This window comes from Cornus florida, unplaced genomic scaffold, assembly GCF_030987335.1.
Source record: "Cornus florida cultivar Cherokee Brave unplaced genomic scaffold, ASM3098733v1 CherokeeBrave_3.0.0_Hap2_Chr09, whole genome shotgun sequence".
NCBI classification, from domain to species: Eukaryota; Viridiplantae; Streptophyta; class Magnoliopsida; order Cornales; family Cornaceae; genus Cornus; species Cornus florida.
In genome coordinates this window covers 56,662,988-56,683,625 of record NW_026775579.1, presented here as the reverse complement: position 1 = coordinate 56,683,625, position 20,638 = coordinate 56,662,988, and the positions used below count along the sequence as shown (strand labels likewise).

Sequence of the window (20,638 nt, the reverse complement as noted above, 5' to 3'; positions counted from 1 at the left end):
ATTTAATTGTTCTAATTTAATTGATTTAATTATAGTTAATTATTTGGTTGTTGTAATTGAATTAATTTACTTAAATTTAATGGTTTAACTGTTTAATTGAATTGTTTAAATGGACTTGATGTAATTAAATGTATTTATGTTTTCAACGTGACTGTTATATAGTTGTACATTAGGTTTACAGCTGATATTGATATTAACCTAGATTTCCCCATGAGCCGAGTAAATCCAATTAGGGTTTAAGAGAGCCTAAGATTAGTGTGGCCTATAAATATTCACCTAAGTTGTCCGCTTAGGGTTGTAGAATAAAATTACGACATAGTAAGGTTGAGAGAAGTTTTGGAGACGGCTGCGAAGAAAACAGAGAATAAACAAAGGATTCGCCGGAGAATTGAGACGGACGTCGGTGTAAGGCAAGTTCTATCCTTACTCTCTCCCTTAGGCTTCGTGTTCTTTGCATTCTTAAATAGTTCTAGGATTGATTGAATCAATTAAAAACGTTTTCAGTTGTGCTAAACTTGAAAGATAACAATATGTTTTTATGTTTTATAAAACTGTTAAAACATGATGGTTGCTTGCATGAATCTCTATTTAAAGCTATGTATGTAATGTAAACTAAACTTAAACATGGACTAGGAACACACTGGGGTGTGGTTACAGTGTCTGGAATCCATAGCAGTGAGGGTTAAAGGCTGCAGAAGACGTTGGAGAAGAAGAGACGAGGCAGAGAGGAAGAGAGCCGGCTCCCTTTGATTGGGAGGCGGCTCCCAAGGTGTGGGAGCCAGCTCCACACTTGTTGGAGTAGGCTCCTTGCTCCAGATTTTTATTTTTTCGTTTTTCTGTGAGATATTGCATGCAGTGGATGGTTCTGTGTTTTCAGATACAGTTATGACTGTATGGGGAAAATTTATATGAGGCATATGGTTGTTTTAAGGCTCCAGAAGTAATGCTCATTAACTAATTACTTAAATTAGCTTGGACAGTAGAGGACTTAAACAAATAAGTACACTGTTTTAGAGTTAAAAGAATTGCACTGTTTAATTCTCTATGTTAGCAATTTTCCCATGACGGATATGATAATTGAAACATGTTTCACCATATACCATAATCGTGTATCTGAATTATACATGTGTAAGATGTGTTAGTGTTGAATGATATTAAGTTTTAAACTTAACATTAATTAGATTTTGTGAAACAACCTAAACTAAGCATGTCTATATACATATTGTAATTCTGTTTTGATGCTTGCATTATTACTGTTAGTATCAACTGTTGGAGGTATGGACTTCGTTAATGTTTACTCTAAATGTCTGTAATATCAACTGCGGAGTGTTGAATGATATTTTGAATTAATCTTGTCACTATATCAAATCTTGTGGAATAACCTAAACTGAGCAAGTTTACATATATAGATTAACTATGCTTATTGATGCTTACCTGATGTGATACCCCTCGGATCCGAGACACGGGTTGATTAGGCTTAGGCCAAAACCCGAGGGAATATCAAACAATTAAAGTATTTTAAAGCGAACACAGATGACAAAATGAAATAATAAAGATAGAATAAAGCTGAAAAAAATACTAATTATAAAACCCTCCATGTATAAGTGAATAATAAAACTCTAATCCTCTAAAACTTTAAGGTTACAACTTGGGAATCCACTGGTGGACCCCTAACCAAAAGTTCAACTGAAATTGAAAACTGAAAATAGATAACGCTAGAAACATCGAAAGAAGTCCTACGTAATCAGCTGAATGTGAGATTGTCCTCAACAAGCACGACCAAGCTCTAAGGGTGGAACCGTCCTGTACCTGAAAAGAATAATAAAGGAGTGGGTCAGACCCACGAGCAAGTTCTAATCTAACTGTAATCCATACAGTGACCCGATATGCAGATACACCGTAGACACCTCACAATATCTATCTACACTAAGGGACATTCACTAGTTTATAATAGGGGTCTCAACCTGAATAGAAGGCAACATGCGAATACGCACCCAAAGGTGGGCATGAGTACCTAGACCTAACAGGGTACACCTCAACCTATTATAACCAGCTACGCATCCACCGCATATACGCACCCTAACCAACGAGTCTGAGACTCAAGCTCAACTCGTGGTACCATAAACATATATAAAAAGTCCATCCAAATTCAGGGTATGTAGTTCAACTATTTATTAAACTGACATACAATAAACCAACTAGTTAGTCACTCAACTTATTTAGTTTATATGACTTAACTACCATCCGTTAATCCAGGAAATCATCCAACTTGGTTATAGCTAATCTGACCCAGACACAAATAGGATTCAATATCTTTCAATCCATTCCATTAATCCATTAGGTTAGGTTTATGCGTTTTGAGCTAAACCGTCCCTAGTATGCCACCGTCCCATACCGGTACATACAATCCTCCATATCCATGTAAATTACAACATATATAACAGTTCAATGATTTACAGACCCAAAACCACCATCCAAATAATTGTAAAAAAATATTTAAAGTTTCAGCAATTTAAATCCAAGCATTTAACCATATAGTTGCAGGAGACGATTTAATAAATCAACAACTAACATCCAGAGCCTGCATAGACCAAATTTAATATGTCAAGGACTCCATCATGCATGTGAATAGGTTAAACAATCCTATTATTATCCAATAAATTGCTAAAACAATTTTAGAATATTGTTTAATGTTTCAGCAATTTAAATCCAAGCATTGACCATATAGTTGCAGGAAACGATTTAATAATTCAGCAACTAGCCTCCCGAGCATGCATAGATCAAAATTAATAATTAAATGACCTTATCATGCATTTGAATGCATTTTAAAACAAGTTTTATAAACACATTACATTCCATCAAATTGCTGAAATTGAATTCAATAATTAATTTATCTTCCATTTGTTAATAACATAGGAAGTGCCTTAATTTTTACAGTGTTAGTCCCGAAAATTTAGAATTAAACTTTAACCAATTTAAGGTCTTAATAACACCCAAATTCAGCATTCTAATCTCTCTGTGGAACCCCAGAACCAACAGATTAAATCCCATGCTCCAATAGTAAAACACAGTACGTAGAAAAACTAAAAAAAAATTAAAACAGAACGTAAAATGAAAAGGGAGCCTGCTCCAAAATTTGGGAGCAGGATCCTTCAGCCTAGAGCCAACTCTAGGAGTCCTTGGAGCCGGTTTTACTTGTGTGGGAGCCGGTTCCCACTTCTATGGAGCCGGCTCTCACCTCTTTTGAGAGCCTTCAGTCCCCGGTGCTTCGTTTCAGCTTCTCTGCTCCTTCTCCGGCTTATTCCTATCTTTATGTCAGTTTTTAAAACTAATCTTAGGTGTCATATTAATACCCAGTAGCATCCCAATGGCTTGATAACAACAATTAAAATCAATTACAGAGATTAAATTTGCTACCGAACTAACCCGCGTTAGGAACAAAACTGAAACTATAATTCTATTCCAACCTCTCTGTTCCTCTTCACAAACTGATCTTAGAGTCTTATATCATCCCATTAACATCCCCAGGGTTCGTTTACAAAAGATAAAAGCAAGAATCGTAACTAAAATCTCAACAGATTTTAACATGTTTTAATGAACAGAACTGGAAGCAACCATACACGAACTGTAAATAGATTTGAATTCAAGGTAAACAGATCATCAACAGAGCATATATTAAACACGTAAGTTTCAATTACTAATTAGTTAAACCCTAAAGACTATCTAGGTGCACAGAACACGAGCCAAAAGGGAAAGAGGAAGATAAGAACTTGCTTGTACAGTTTTATAAACAAAACTTTGTCGCCGTTGTTCTAAGCTTTCCGGAAACCACTGCAATAATGTCTAACCTCCTAATACTTTTGCCCTTTCCTTCTCCTAGGTTTGGCCTTGATATCTCAGTTGAGAACTCACAAACTTGCTCTGTTCTCTTAAAACCTCACTCTGTAACTCTCTGTATCTATGTTACGTGAGCAGGGTTTTTCCAACCCTTAATACAGATTATAACTATGTATATATAGGCGTAAAAATCCTAAACCCTAATCCTTGTTTAATTAGAGACAGAGCCCTAATTCTAATCCTAGCCGGCCCATGAAACTATCTCTGTTACCATAGTACGGGTTACCTATACGTGAATTGCAACCCAAAGTTAACTGTAACCTAAAACATAATTAAATTAAAATTCAATTAAATAATTAAAGACATTTAACCAATTAATTCCAATTAAATACCGCAATTAATCAATTAAAACACTTAAACAATTAAATCAAATAATAAATAAAAACAATAAAATAATAAAACAATAAATAAAATGCCGAGACTATCCTTTTAAAATTAGGGGTATTACACCTGATGACTGTTAGCATTAGTGACGGATGTATGGATTTAGTTGATATTTACCTTAAGTGTCTGTGTTATCAACTGTTGGATGGTTGAATAGTATACACTGGTATGGGACGGTGGTATACTAGGGACGGTTTGGTTTCAAAATACCAAAACCTACCTACTCGGGATTAAGAATTGGATTAACTAAAAGTTAAGTCCTACTGATTGTAGTGTCATGGCAACGACTAGTTGAGTGGCACTACTAGGATACAGGATGGATTTTAAATATATTGTTATGGTACCTCGATATGAGTTTGAGTCTCAGGATCGATGGTTAGGGAACGTATATGCATTGGGATGCATAACTGGATACGATGGTTGGAGGTGTACCCTGTTTAGGCTTAGGTACACATACCCACTTCGTGTGCATTTTAGCATGTTACCTCTATTCAGGTTGAGACCGGCCTGTAGTTTAGTGAGAGTCCTTTAGTGTGACTATATATATATTTACAGACTATTAGCTATTATTAAATTGTTTAGGATGTACATGTGTATTAAGCCTCTATTTGGATTATAGTAATATAGAACTTGCGCGTGGGCCAAACCCACTTCTATTTTTTCAGGTACACGACAGTTCCAGACTTAGACGTGTTCGTACTGAGCAGAGGTTTCTACTCACTTTACCGACGACGTAGGACTTCTCTCCATATCTTATATCAGGGTATTCTTTCAGTTGTTTTAATTCAGTTTGGATTTTTATTAGGGGTCCACTAGAGATGGATTCCCGAGTTGTTAATCTATTGGAGTTTTTGGATTATTGGGATTTAAGTATTTATCTTTAAAGGATTTTATTTTAGTTTCTTTCAGCTTTTAATATTTATTCTTATTTCATTTTGTCATCTGTGTTCGTTTTTAAAATATTAATTGTTTGATATTCCCTCGGGTTTAGGCCTAGGCCTGATCAACCCGTGTCTCGGATCCGAGGGGTATCACATAGGTTATTGAATCCTACTCTTGTCCCTCCTAATTTGCATCTTGAATCGGTTGTTCATAATCCTAGGGGAAGGGGTAGTTCTCATCACTCCATTTCACCAATGGAGGATTTGAATGACGATCATGTGGAGGACCTTGGTCACATAGACCAACAAGGCAACCTCCACCCTAATGTGGATCATAAAAATGTTCAAGTACCATTAGGCATGCCTAGACCATTCATTCACCAACAACAATAAGGCCAAGTTCCATTGGGAATACCTAAGCCAAGATTTGCTCCATAACCCCTCATAGTTCAAGCTAATCAAGGTGTTCGTCTAGCACCACCAATTGTGAATCCTCCCATTGCGTTGAGAGACCATTATGTGCTTAATGAATACAATGCACCTACTTGCATTTAATTGCCTCCATTTAGAGCACGTCACTATGAAATTAAACCATAAACTATTCAAATGCTTCCAAACTATCATGGACTTCCTAGTGAAGAACCTTATAAGCATTTAGTTGAGTTTCTTAAGTGTGTTCCACCGTGAAATACGCAGACATGCCGGAAGAAGTGTAAATGCTTAAACTTTTTTCTTTTACCCTTAAAGACAAGGCAAAATATTGGTTCAACAATCTTAGGCCTTTTTCGATAACTTCTTGGGTGGAAATGCAACAAGAGTTTTTGAAAAAGTACTATCCGGTTTCTAAGACCAATGCCATGAGAACTTCCATTCGTGAATTTTTTCAAGGGGATGGGGAAATTTTTCATGAGGCATGGGAAATGTTTAATGATTTGCTAAGAAAATGTCCACATCATGACATACCTAAGTGGCAACTAGTTCAATATTTCTTTAAAAGTTTACCAGATAATCACAAGGGTATGGTTGATGCATCAATGGGTGGTTCTTATCTTGACAAGCATGAAAATGATGTGTGGCAATTGTATGAAAGTATGAGTGAAAATTCCATGCATAGGTCCTTATCTTCTAAAAATGGTAGAAATCTAGGAGGAAGGAAGAATGTTGGCTTGTATCAAGTTGATAACTCCAATGATATAGCCGTCGAGATGAAATCCTAATCTCAAAAGTTTGATCAATTCTTGATTAACCAAAACTCGGCAAATCAAATGTCTTCCGCCCCTAATCATGTTCATCATCATGCATATAATGAATCATGTATGACTTGTTCAAATGTCTTGCATTCTACTTCTAATTGTCCCCATGGACATGTGCAAAATGAAAACCATGAGCAAGCCAATGCTATTTTTGCTAACCAAGGGAATAATCCCTATGCCAATCATTACAATCCTAATTGGAGGAACCATCTAAACTTTTCTTGAAAAAGCCAAGGAGAAGGCTCAAACCCTCCCCAACGTGGTTTTCAAGGGAAGTATGTTCCACCTCCAATGCAAAGCCAAGGTTCCCAAGGTTTTAGATCATCATTTCAATCGCATGGTAATCAATTTTCTAATTCTCATTTTCTTAATCAACCATCATATTCTCAAGAAAATTCTAGGAGTCCCACTTTTGAAGAGAAAGTTTTGACCACTCTAGGTACTCTAGAGGCAAACACTCAATTGCTTCATTCTCATTCTCAATCCATTGCTAAGCTAGAAACCCAAGTAGGGCAAAAAGCTAGTACTTTAAATGCTAGAGAGAAAGGGAAAATGCCTTTGAATGCCCCACCAAAGCAACAATGTGTTGTAGAGACTCATTCCTTATCGGAAAGTCCTATAATAGAGCATGTCAATGCGGTGACAACCTTAAGAAGTGGTTATCGGTGTGATAATTATACATTAACATTTGCAATAGCACAAATCATTGTAAAATAGGGCTATTGGTCGGGTAAGTTGAACCACTGGATTGCTAGTTTATGGCAACTAAGGTATCTAGAATCATTTTTAGAATGATGATGGGGTATAGAGGTTTGTGAGAGATGTCACTAAAATTATGAATTGAAAAATGCATAAAATAATAATGCTAAGAAGTAGAGAAGCAAAGACAATTACAAAGGGGACTAGGGAAGTGAATCCGCACTAAACCCTGAACACATGTTAGATTAAGACTACATTGGGGATAGATAATATATATATGATGGTCAAGAATTATATAGCAACACATGGTTGCCTTATAATCATCAAGAAGTTCATTAAATCAAAATAAGAATGATCCATCAAAAGTTTATACATTTGAACTACCTAATCTAGGGTGTAGCATCAAACATACTATCTTAAGCAAAAGATCATCAAGCCTTTAATCAAATGATAAAGCACATGAAGTTAGGAATCAAGTATAAACCATCAAAGGGAATACCTAAGTAATGGACTATCAAGTTTCTCTATCAACATGCCATGAAAACCATTCATAATCTTATTTCCATTGTCACCATAAAAATGCAAGCATTATGATTAATATAAAAATCATCTAAGACAAGATAATTAACTTACATCAATCATTTATAAACATTAGAATTTATTACAAGAAGTAATATGCTCTAGATTATGAAAAGATCAAAAATTATACATTATTATCCCCAAAATAGAGCGTAACTGTGATACCCCGTAATTTCAGAGACATGGGTTGATCAAGTCCACGCTCACAAAACCAAGGGATATCAAAACAATTAATATTTAGCAAGCACAGAATACAAAGATGAATAATAACGAATAAATAAAAGGCTGAAGAAACTAATAAATAATAATTCCATTAACTAAAAATCCTCCAAAGGTTACAACTCGGGAATCCAATAGTTTAAGGACCCCTTAACCAATATCCATTAATCCAAAAATCATAAGTAAAACTAAAGTCAAATAACTTAACAACATCCTACTTTGAAATAAATGAGAGTGGATGATGGATAAGCCTCCAAGCTGCGGATCCTCAACCTTGAGACTTGAACTTTTATGAACCTTAAAAATAAAATAAGGTGGGTCAAAACCCACGAACAAGTTCCCTCTAACAAGCCCCTGAAAACCGATGAATAACACATCTCTAACCACAACCATCCTAATTCCAATTTTAGCCTTTAATAAATAGTGATAAGTAATAATACATAAAATCACCAATAATAATTACTACCTCTATAATCCCAAACCGTGAATTAATAAATAAATATATATTTATATATATATACACACGACAATCTTTAACATACACTGTTTCCGTCACATAGAACTCCACTTTCCCAAAATTAATCCAAATGGTTAATTAACCATTAATAATGCATGCTCAATCCTCGGAGCATTTTATTTCCTCCTATTCACATAACCATAACCACATCGCCTGGGTAGAGGAAATGTGAAGTGCTTATATGTAAGTGTGTCATCTCCAATTGGTATGAGGCCTTTTGGGATAAAGCCCAATAGTAAAACCGTGCGGGCTCAGGCCCAAAGCGGACAATGTCATACCATGTGGTGGAGTGAGTCGTTACAGATGGTATCAGAGCCTGACCCAGTCGGAAGTGTGCCGACGGGGACGTCGGGCCTCCAAGGGGGGTGGATTGTGATGACCCTGTGGGCGGGTGCGAGGGACACTGTCAGGCTACCACACTGGCGAGCTACGGATGCACAGTCCCACATCGCCTGAGTAAAGGAAAGGTGAAGTTCTTATATGTAAGTGTGTCATCTCCAATTGGTATGAGGCCTTTTGGGATAAAGCCCAATAGTAAAACCGTGCGGGCTCAGGCCCAAAGCGGATAATGTCATACCATGTGGTGGAGTGGGTCGTTACACTAACCTAGTACATGATTATAAGGGGAGGCTTCATCACCTCCCTAGATGGAGGTTTAGTTATCCATTACTGCAAGGAATGAAGAGGATGAAGAAGACGAACTCTCCATTATTGCACCTTGAGCTCCAAGAACGTCCAAAACCTCTCAACCCTCTTTTTCTCTCTCAAAAAGCTTCCAAGAATAAGATCCCCTTCATAATAATGCATCAAGGCTCTTATCTACCAAAAACCCCTCTCCTCACCCTCCATCACGAGCTCCAACCACTCCAAGGAAGTAGAACCACACAAAAATTGCAGAGGGGACAAGCTCAACACAAAAACAGGAGCAGGTGGGTTGCTCTCTGCAGATCGGCGGGCGCCCGCGGGCTTTCAACCTCGAAGATGGCTACTAGCATGTTTGGCGGGCGCCCGCGGGATCTCGACGGGGGCCCACGAGCCTATAGCGGGGCCCCACGAAACTAGGCAGAGAGTTGAGGAGTTGGCAGGCGCCCGCGGTAGCGCGGCGGGCGCTCGCGGGGCCTTATGGCTATAACTTCATCAAGGCTTCTTGTAAGCCTCTTCGAGTCGGAGCGTTGATGCGGTCTCCACTTGGAACACTAAGCCACGAACTCCATGCATACGAGGACTCAAGAGGCCTGGCCCAAAAGACGGTTTTCAGCAACGGCACACCTACTTCAACAAGAATGATGTCAAAACCACTTCTTTAATCATAATCGGGGAAACCGACCTGACACAAGACAAAAGTATACAAGTAAAGTAAAACTGTACATTATACTTCATTAATGGACCTAACTCAAGCAAGAAAGGGCCCTTGAATATGCAATATTTGGCGTTTATCACACCCCCAAACTTACATTTTGCTAGTCCCTTAGCAAAACAAAATACAGAACCTAACCAAAATGACAACATATGAAATGTCGTCAACACACATCAATCATGGAGCAAGAAATTACCTACGAAGCTCAAATGTAACTTGGAACAACAAAAATTTGGAAATAGACTCATTAAGCAAACTACCTTACATATATAAAGCCTTGATACTCAAAATGGCAAAATAAGTTTCAACTTTTACGCAATGCTCATTAAGACCTATATAAACACTTCAATTGTCATTTCTAAAATGGAAATTAACTCTAACTTCAGTAAAAGTGAACCGGATTCCCAATATGCGGCTTTTACCCTCTTTTTCCAATCCCAAAAACACAAGCTTTCAAATCCTTAAATCTCCTTCTAAATGAGGTCCCCAAGGCTTAACTTTATTCACAAAGCAACTTTTGTTGCTTAATGACTATTTTATTGATTAACTCAAAAGATCACTTACTATGGTCGTGCAATGTCAAAATCCTTTAAGCTTTCTAACCAACCCATGTAGCAAGTGTTAGGCCAACAACTCCCAAACCAGATGGCTTTAGGGTGTTAAGTGTAGAGGCACTCCTAGGGCTTAATAACTCGAATTGGAAAGGTTACGAACTTCGACAAACCATATTTATTTATTTTTGAATGACAGTGCAATGTTTAAGTCCTTTAAGCTTTCTAACCAACCCATGTAGCAAGTGTTAGGCCAACAACTCCCAAACCAGATGGCTTTAGGGTGCTAAGTGTAGAAACACTCATAGGGCTTAATAACTTGAGTTGGAAAGGCTACGAACTCAAACTGGTCAATTTTTTTTTTTTTTTTTTTGCCAAGGGTATCCATTCATTAGGATCATCAATTCAGATCAACTGAGTCCTGGTCAAGGTCAATTGGGTTACATACCTCACAATTAGGTTTCCTGTGTGCAAATATGCAAAGTGAAGCATAAAAGAGTATGAAGTCCAGCGAAAATTTAATTGAAGTACTTATACAGACCGATATGAATCAGCATGCTTATTTCAATTTTTTTTTTTTTATTTTCAAAAATCTCTTGGCTTCTATAGGCAAAGTATTAAACACATGTTTTGATTCCAAAAGTTCCAAATTACACTATCATTGCTCCCAACAACATGATTTTATTAATTAACATGCATAAAAAATGAACAAAAATCATAAGAATGTCAACACATGCACCCCCAAACTTGAATTTCACATTGTCCTCAATGTGAGAAGACAATGGATAAGAAAAATAAAATAATAGAAAAAATGGAGAGTGCCAAGAATAATAGTATCAAGTTGAGGAGGAATGGAGTGGGGTGCAAAAATAGGCCACTTCGTGAATTCCATGAGCATACCCCCAAACTTGAATTCAAAAACCTGTCAAAAGCACCTATAAAGAGCAAGAATCATATGAATCCAAAAATCACTAACAATAATTGCAATTTATTTCAAAGCTAATATCCATGCAAAAAAGCAAAATGGAAGGCAGTTATAAGTTCAAAAGAAACTGGAAAATAAATGCCAAACGCAGCCCAAAAGAAGTCTAAAATAGTACTACTGGAAAAAGAAAATAAAACTGAAAGCGTAAAATCACTCCACCATTGGAGTGGAGGAGGAACCACCGGGTGCGCCAGGTGCACGATTAATCAATGACTGGAGCATAGCCTGTAAAATTTCTTGAGTCTCCTAAGTCTTCTGGACGGCGCCCTCTATGGCGTCAAAGCGTAAGTTAAATGCATCGAGATGAGCATTCAGGGTGAGATAGTCAGCTTGGGTCATGACATCTAACGGCGGAGGCGCAGGGGCATCATGAACAAGGGGAACATGAGCCATAAGGGGTGCTGGAGCACCCTAATCCAACTCGCCCCCAATGCGGGCCTAATGGGATGTCTGAAGTTGAGTTGTGCTCGACTTCCAGACCCCAAGAGAAAAATCAAAAATCGTCTTTTCTTTAGCTTCACCCTAGGATGCTTTGAATCTGGCATCTTTAAGCAACCTTGTGATAAGGTAAGGAAAAGAGAATGCCCATGTGGTGGTAATGCGCGACCTAACCAAGAGTAATTCGTTGTAAATTTTTAGCATTTGGTCCCAGACAAGCTGTGGGACGTAAAACCAATACCCCTTTTCAGCATTGTAGAGGGTTTTCAGAAAATCCCCCTTACGCTCGGAATGGCCTGGCACGGGAAGGACATTCTTAGCAAGGACCGAATCAAGAAACCACAACCGGCATGGCAAAAAGGACTTGTTGGTGCTTGTGGTTCGAGTGCCGGTGAATTGGCCATGGCAAATCTCCCCCACAATGTCGTACAAGGTGGCGTCAGGAAGAGCAACATAGAGAGGCAAGCCCGCCCCATCCACGGGAGATTGCAATGGGCAGTCCATAGCCATAGCAAGGTTATCAAGGGTGAACTCATACTCATAATCATCAATGGTGGTTTTTATTTTTTCCGATACCGCACATAAATAGAACATATTAGCATAGAAGGACGGATCACACGTGGGTAGTAGAAGTGAGCACGTGCTTTGAAGAGAGTTTCAAGACCACGCTCCTTCAATTCGCGGATGGACCACGCCATCTCATGATTATGCTCAAAACCATCTTTGATAGCAAATTTGGCTTCAGGAACGATTGGCCATTCAGCCCAATTTGGGGTTGGAGGCGCATTAAAAGGGCCCTCGGACAATCTAGCACGCTTGGAGGCCACTCTAGAAGCCATTGGAGGGAAGAGAAATGGTTCAGACCTTTTTACGAACACCTGGTGGGCAATAAGAAAGGGAAGAGATGCACAAAGGTGAGAGAACTTGAAAAATCCCAAAAATTTGAAGTTTTTAATCAATAAAACACAAGTCCCAACAACTACACATCCTCTACACAATCAACCCCGTCAGCCATGAAGCAAAACTTGAAAGAGGAAGAAGAAAAGGAACTTACCAAACTATGAAGAACACAAGACCTTGCTTGATTAATTGATAGGAGATGGGAATGAGAGTTTGTTGACAGGAGATGAGATGTGAGATGGATTGGATGAGATGGAGATGGACAAGATTAGGAGGAGAGATGGAGGTTTTGAGGGTTTGAGAGGGGTTGGGGCAGAGTGGAAAGGGAGAAGAAGAGTTTATAAAGCATAAATGGGCTTTCAAGCCCATTTAAAAATCCAGTGGAGGGGGGCCGCGGGCGACCGGGGTCGCGCAGCGGGCGCCAGCGGAGCGATGAGGGGCTACTGGATAGCTTGGAGGGGCCCTGCCAGGAACGGCGGGGGCCCGCGGGAGGACTCGCGGGGGCCCATGAGACACGGCAGGGCCCGCAGATTTGTTGAGCACACTGGCAAGTTTCGCGGGCACCAGCGGTGGCGCAACTAGCGCCCGCGGGGCCTCTTGTAAAGCTGCCTTGTGCAGCATAACTCAGCTTTGCAAGGCCCGGATGTGATCACCTTGACTTCAAACATGGGTGGAAACACGTTGGAGAACCTAGTACCCGCGTAGGATTAAATTGAATGAGACAAACTCATAAGCTACATCCATGAGGGTCAAATGCTATAAGAACTTTGGATAAAATGGGAAACATGCCCAAATGACCGTGAATATTTCCAGGAGTTGAACAAACACCTGTATATGGTGAAGACAACCAAATGCAACTGCCGGAATGCCCGATGAACCAATTTCGGAAGCATGCATATTTTTGGTTAAACTTATTGAATTTTTGGAAAATTCGGGGAACTAGGCACTTGGAAGCAGAAAGCTTGGAAGATGAAAGAATTGCTTCCTATGAGTGCTAAATTTAACGTCAATAGCTAGACGAAGCAAGATCGCACATTAGTCCTCGTAGACTGGGTCCATTAATAGGACTTTCTCTACTTTGCGGATAGGGACTATGCTATCAATGTAAGGCTTAAGCCATTGGCCGTTAACCTTAAACAGAGATCCATTAGCCAGATCTTGAAGCTCGACTGCTCCATGAGGAAAGACGGCGGTGATGACATATGGACCATCCCACCTTGAACGGAGTTTACCAGGAAAGTGTCTCAATCTAGAATTGAAAAGCCAAACTTTTTGTCCATGGGCCAAAGACTTTTTGACAATGTGCTTGTCATGAAAAGCTTTAGTCTTTGCCTTATAGATTTTGGCACTTTCATACGCATCATTGCTAAGTTCCACAATCTCATTGAGCTGTAATTTGCGAGTAGAGCCGGCTTGTTTGAGATCAAAGTTGAGCCTTTTTATGGCCCAATAAGCACGGTGCTCTAGTTCGACTGGAAGATGACAGGCTTTGCCGAAGACAAGTCGATATGGTGACATGCCAATTGGTGTCTTATAAGCTGTCCGATAAGCCCAAAGCGCATCGTTTAGTCTCAATGACCAATCTTTGCGGTCCGTTTGAACCATTTTTTCTAGGATATGCTTAATCTCTCGATTAGATACTTCCATTTGACCACTCGTTTGAGGATGGTAAGGTGTGGCAACCTTATGAATGACAGAGTACTTGGAGAGGACGGATTTAAGGTAATGATTTCAGAAATGAGATCCACCGTCACTGATGATTGCTCGAGGCGTACCAAAATGACTAAAAATGTTAGATTGAATGAACGAGATCATGACTTTATGATCATTAGTTTTGGTAACCTCGGCTTCAACCCATTTCGAAACATAATCCACCGCTACAAGGATATACTCATAGCCATAAGAAGATGGAAATGGTCCCATGAAGTCGATCCCCCACACATCGAAAATTTCAATAATGAGGATGGGAGTGAGGGGCATCATGTCTCTTCTAGACATGGATCCGAGCTTTTGGCAACGCTCACAAGATTTACAGAAATTGTAAGCATCCCGAAACAAGGATGGCCAATAAGATCCGCTTTGAAGGACTTTGTCAGCGATTTTTCTGGCACTAAAGTGTCCCCTACAAGCAAGAGTGTGGCAGAAATTTAGGACACTTATGGTTTCAATATCGAGAACGCATCTCCAGATGATTTGATCCGGGCAGTACTTGAACAATTCCGGATCTTCCCAAAAGAAATGCTTAACTTGGGAAAAGAAACGGTCTCTTTTTTGTTTTGACCAATTGGAGGGAATTTTGCCTACCACAAGGTAGTTGACAATGTCTGCAAACCAGCAAAGATTTGAATGGGAAATCTGAAATAGTTGCTCATCCGGAAAAGAATCTCGGACTGCAGCAAATTCAGAAGATTTTTCAATAAGTAAATGAGAGAGATGGTCTACGACAACATTGTATGTCCCCTTCTTGTCCCGGATCTCAATGTCAAACTCTTGAAGTAAGAGTATCCATCGAATTAGGCGGGGTTTGGTCTCTTTTTTCGCGAGCAAATGCCTAAGAGCGGCATGATCTGAAAAGACAATGACCTTGGATCCAAAAAGATAGGAACGGAATTTATCCAAGGCATACACCATGGCCAACAATTCTTTTTCAGTGGTGGTGTAATTTAACTAAGCATCAGATAGAGTCTTGCTTGTATAATAGATAGCATGTGGAAGCTTGTCCACACGCTGGCCCAAAACCGTACCTAATGCATAATCGGATGCATCACACATAATCTCAAATGGAAGAGACCAATTAGGCGGTTTCATGATTGGGGCGGATGAGAGAAGAGTGCGAAGTTTCACGAAAGCTTCCATACAAGCTTCATCAAAATTGAACGAAACATCCTTGGCAAGAAGATTACACAAGGGCCGAGAGATTTTGCTAAAATCTTTGATGAAGCGACGATAGAAATCGGCATGTCCATGGAAGGAACGGATTTGACGGACAGAATTTGGAGGAGGGAGGTTGGAGATTAACTTAACTTTGGCTTTATCCACCTCAATTCCCCGTTTAGAAATGACATGTCCTAGAACAATGCCTTCTTGGACATAAAATGACTTTTCTCCTAACTTAGAATGAGATTGGTTTCCTTGCACCTTTGAAGTACAAGAGATAGATTGTGGAGACACGAGTCAAAGGAGGATCTAAAGACGAAAAAATCATCCATGAACACCTCTAAGAATTTTTCAACCATATCCGAAAATATGGACATCATGTATCTTTGGAACGTGGCCGGAGCATTGCATTGCCCAAAAGGCATGCGTCTATATGTAAAGGTTCCGAAGGGGCATGTGAATGTGGTCTTCTCTTGATCTTGCGGATCAATTGCCACTTGGTTATAGCCAGAATAACCATCAAGGAAACAATAAAAACTTTGGCCGGCTAACCTCTCTAGGATTTGATCAATGAATGGGAGTGGAAAATGATCCTTTCTAGTGGTAGAGTTAAGTTTCCGGTAATCAATGCACACACGCCACCCGGTGGTGGTGCGTTGCGGCACGAGCTTTCCCGTGGAATTTTCAATGACAGTGAGGCCGGATTTCTTAGGGACAACTTGAGTGGGGCTTACCCATTTGTTATCAGAGATGGGATAGATGATTCCCACATCTAGCAATTTGATCACTTCTTTCATGACCACTTCCTTCATGTTAGGATTCAACAGACGCTGGACCTCTCTACTAGGCTTTGCGTCGTCTTCCATGTGAATGCGATGCATACAAATAGAGGGGTCCATTCCTTTTAAATCAGCCACTACCCAACCAATAGCTTCTTTATACTCTTGAAGCACCGCTAAAAGGTTAGTTTCTTGGTCCTTAAGAAGGTCCGATGCAATGATGATTGGAAGAGTTTGATTTGCACCAAGAAACACATACTTGAGGTGGGCCGGGAGCGGCTTAAGCTCAAGTTGTGGTGGAAATTTCAAGGACGGGACCGGAGGAGTAATGGAAAGTTGAGGAAGCTGTTCTTTTGGAATTTTTCAAGGAGGAGTATCCATGATGGCACCCACATCGAGCAAAGAATTTACTTCTTAGATGGATTGGTCAATGTCAAAGTTTGAGATGTCAAAATAAGACATGCAAGTTTCAAGCGGATCTTTGCTTAGAATGAATGGGAGAGATTCTTCAACCACCTCATCGACCACATCAATAAGGAAACAATCATCCTCTTTGGAAGGATGTTGAGTGGCATGGAAAATGTGGAGTTTGACTTGCATGTTTCCAAAAGCAATGTCTATCACCCCAATTTGGCAATTAATGGAAGCATTAGCCATAGCTAAGAAGGGCCGACCAAGGATCATAGAAATATGCTTTTTTGGATCATGGACCGGTTCTGTGTCAAGAACCATAAAATCTATCGGGAAGTAAAATTTGCCACTTTGATTATGACATCTTCAAGAATGCCCCGTGGGTGCTTGACCGATCTGTCAGCCAGCTGCAAAACCACGGAGGTTGGCTTTAAATCCCCCAAACCTAGTTGTAAGTAAACTGAATATGGAATCAAATTTACACTAGCTCCTAAGTCAAGGAGGGCCCTTTCTATCTTGTTGTCGCCAATGACACACGAGACAGTTGGGGCGCCCGGATCCTTATACTTTGGAGGAGCACTATGTTGAATGATGGCACTCACATTTTCAGTTAATCTCACCTTCTTTGGCAAATGATTTTTGGAAATGCGTTTTTGAGTGCACAAATCCTTAAGAAATTTTACATAGGGAGGGATTTGCTTTATAGCATCCAAGAGAGGCAAGTTGACTTTTACTTACTTGAAAACTTCCCACATATCTTGAATTTTGCAATTCTTGTTCCCAAAATGTGTCGACACTTGGAGACGTTGAGGAAACGGAGCCTTAGGCTCATAAGAAGTCTCCACAGTTGGGTTAACAAGCTTGGGATTTTCATGAATGGAATTTGGATTAGAAGAGCTAGGATTTGGATTTTTCAAAGGAGAATTTTGTCATCCTTATTTTCATCAACCTTGTTGTCAACAACCCTACCACTCCTAAGGGTGGTGATTGCTTGAACATGCTTATGACTTGGCCCACTCAGAGGAGGGGTTTCGTCAATCACATGAATCCCTCTAGGATTCTCAAATGGTTGAGCGGGAAGCTTACCCTTGTCCTTTTGGAACAATTAGTTCATAGAATTAGCTTTTTGTCCCACTTGGTTCTCAAGCTTAGCTATGGATTGAGTGTGGGAATGAACCATTTGGAGAGTGGGCTACAAAGTTGACAAGAGTTGCTTGTTGAATTCCATCATTTGCTTGTTTAGAGATTCCATCATTTGCTTGTTTGCAGCCAAAATCTCATCAATTGGAAACGCAAGAGGTTGATTAGAGACATTTGGATTATACGGAGGACGGTAGCTTGACGAGGCCTGAAATGGCCTATTTTGAAATTGAGAAGAGGGCTAATTTTGATGCCCTTGATTTTAAAATTGAGAATTTTGTGGGGCTTGTTGCAGCCACGAAAAATTTGGATGATCTCTCCAACCCAGATTGTAGGTATTAGAAAATGGATTATTTCCGAGCCTTGAGAACATCGCATTGGCTTACTCTTGATTGGGATTAGAAAATTGCTCTGGTGTAGGACAATATTCTGAGATATGGAAAGGACTAGTGCATGATGCACACACTGTACTAGCCAAATTTTGAGACAAGGAAGGAGATAGATATGGTGCCATCAATTGATAGAATTTATGAGTTATGGCATCCACTTGAGATGATTCTTCCCTTATTGTCTTCGGTTGACAAGGGTTGGTGTTCTTGGCATTGGTTGAGGCTGGAGCCCTACGAGAATTGTGTTGCAATGAATTCTCACTCAGATTCTCTAGTAAGGTCCACGCCTCATCTGCACTTTTAGACATGAACATCCCTCCACATGATGAGTCAACCATGAATCTATGGGTGTCAGTCAAACCAGCATAGAAAGCTTGCACCAATTGCCATTTTGAAATTAGGTGGTGCGGACATTTCCTAAGGAGGTCTTATAGTCTTTCCCAAGTCTCATGGAGTTGTTCCCCATCGCTTTGTGAAAAGCTAAGAATAGAACGCCTCATTAGATTGGTCTTACTCATTGGATAATATTTTTTTTAAGAATTCTTGTTGCAATTGAGCCCATGTAATGATGGAATTTGCAGCAAGGGAGTTCAACCGATATTTTGCCCTATCTTTTAAGGAGAATGGGAAGATATGCAAATGGAGAGCATTGTCAGGGAAGCCCCTCGCTTGATGGTAGAGCATATTTCAAGGAATTCATTAAGGTGCTTATAAGGGTCCTCATTTTCAAAGCCATGAAAAGATAGAAGCATTTGGATGGTGCTAGACTTGATTTCATACTGAGTGGCCTCAATATTTGGCATCACTATGCAAGAGGGAGAATCATAAGTGGTACGGATGAAATGGTCTCGAAGAGTCATAGGAACCACGTTTGGAATTTCAGCTCTATTATTATGGATTCCCTCATTTCCGACATCTCTAACATTTTCAGCCATTGTGTTAAATTCAATTTCAAGTTCTCTTATGCTAGTAGATTCCCTAAGGTTTCTTCTAAGAGTTCTTTCAAGCGAATTTATGTCAACTGGCGAGTGAAGAGTTGGTAAGGAAAGTGACCTACGACCAAACATCAACAACACATAGCACAATCAAGATAACAATTCATCACCATCAACTCCACATACGATGTTCCCTTTCTCCTCAATTATCAAAACAGAAATTAAATGGCCACGACAAGGACCGATGCTTGCAATTGAAAAGAAAAAATAAATAGCCTCGACAAGGGGCTTCACAACTTAACTAAATCTAATTTAACACATGTAAGATATTCACAACTTTGAAACTAGAGCTTCGAAAACTTACCTGAAGTCGTCTAGACTTACAAATTTGCTAGCTTTCCTCAGCAAGCCTTGAATATCTAGAATCTCACAAACACTTAAAATGTCACAATGATCAAAACAACATAAGAAAATATTCACAAAACACAATATTAACAATCAATCCAAAGGTAATCCTAAAACCTCAGTTGCAAAACCGTTTGCAGTCCCCGGCAACGGCACCAAAAATTGATCGGTGTGACAATTATACATCAACCTTTGCAATAACACAAATCATTGTAAAATAGGACTATTGGTCGGGTAAGTCGAACCACTGGGACTCCTAGTTTATGGCAACTAAGGTGTCTAGAATCATTTTTAGAATGATGATGGGGTATAGAGGTTTGTGAGAGATGTCACTAAAATTATGAATTGAAAAATGCATAAAACAGTAATGCTAAGAAGTAGAGAGGCAAAGACAATTACAAAGGGGACCAAGGAAGTGAATCTGCACTAAACCCTGAACACATGTTAGATCAAGACTACATTGGGGATTGATAATATATATATGATGGTCAAGAATTATATAGCAACACATGGTTACCTTATAATCATTAAGAAGTTCATTAAATCAAAACAAGAATGATCCATCAAAAGTTTATACATTTGACCTACCTAATCTAATCAAACATACTATCTTAAGCAAAAGATCATCAAGCCTTTAATCAAATGATAAAGCACATAAAGTTAGGAATCAAGTATAAACCATCAAAGGGAATACCTAAGCAATGGATATCAAGTTTCTCTATCAACATGCCATGAAAACCATTCATAATCTTATTTCCATTGTCACCATGAAAATGCAAGCATTATGATTAATATAAGAACCATCTAAGACAAGATAATTAACTTACATTAATCATTTATAAACATTAGAATTCATTACAAGAAGTAATATGCTTTAGATTATGAAAAGACCAAAAATTATACATTATTATCCCCAAAATAGAGCCTAATCTAGTACATGATTACAAGGGGAGGCTTCATCACCTCCCTAGATGGAGGTTTAGTTACCCATTACTGCAAGGAATGAAGAGGATGAAGAAGAAGAACTCTCTATTGTTGCACC

The 20,638-nt window shown here is 39.3% G+C and overlaps 1 non-coding gene across 1 annotated transcript; it reads right to left on the bottom strand.

Annotated features, from left to right (window-relative positions):
* Window positions 1-6,016: 6,016 nt before the first annotated feature.
* On the bottom strand, window positions 6,017-6,123 carry LOC132275707 (small nucleolar RNA R71). The gene has a single exon (XR_009470714.1). It is a non-coding gene; the product is annotated as a small nucleolar RNA R71 (small nucleolar RNA).
* Window positions 6,124-20,638: the final 14,515 nt, after the last annotated feature.